The sequence below is a fragment of the Corylus avellana genome, chromosome ca6 (genome assembly GCF_901000735.1).
Source record: "Corylus avellana chromosome ca6, CavTom2PMs-1.0".
NCBI classification, from domain to species: Eukaryota; Viridiplantae; Streptophyta; class Magnoliopsida; order Fagales; family Betulaceae; genus Corylus; species Corylus avellana.
Window position 1 is genome coordinate 4,790,248 of NC_081546.1, and position 918 is coordinate 4,791,165.

The window sequence follows — 918 nt, forward strand, 5'->3', positions numbered from 1 at the left end:
TCTCTCTCTCTCTCTCTCGCCTAACCTCTCTTTCTTCCTCTTCAGCTCTCTGTCTTAAATTCCATCTCACTCTCGGTTTCTCTCCTCTCTTACTCACGTAAATTCTATGATGAAGCAATATGTTGAGCAGGAGAGATGAATTAAATATACGAAATAAAGTAAGATGGAATGAAGAAAGAAGAAGAAAGGAAAGAAAAAGGTGGAGTAGGTGAGAGTTTGTCGGCAAGGAGAAAAGAAAGAAGAAAGAAAAAATATATATAATAAGAATAAAATAATATAAATAAGAAAGAAAGAGTGAGAGTTGTCGGGGGAGAAAAGGAGAAAAGAAAAAATAATATAAAATAAGAATATAAAAAGGATTAAGAAAGAAGTTTAGGTGTGAACTCAAAGTTTAGGTTTGAATAAAAAAAAGGAATAAGAAAGAAAAAGTGGGAACATTGTTCGGCAAGTGGGTTGGTGAAAATGAATAAAGAAAAAACAAGCATCAGTTAATAATTCAAAGTATGAGAATAAGTGGGTGTGGGGCTGCTGTGAAGAAAAAATGGGGAAAAGTAGGCGTGAAAGTTAGGTTTCACTCCAATATATTAAAAACAGATCTAATAAAATATTAAATATTATTCTCACCTAATTTCCCTTAATAATCTGAATCCCACAAATTCCTTACTCATAAAATCAATCACCAATTATTACAATCATACTCCAAATTATACCAATCAATCATCAATTATCATATCTCTTAAATCTCCCAATAAAATAATCAAAATAAAATCATCATCATGATATAATAACCTCAAATCAATATTCATTCCAATAATATTCATAAGATCTAATAAATTCCTCAAGAATAAATATTATTACCTAATATCATCAATAGATATCTCAACCTCAAAGTAAATGCCATTACCTAATATGAATATT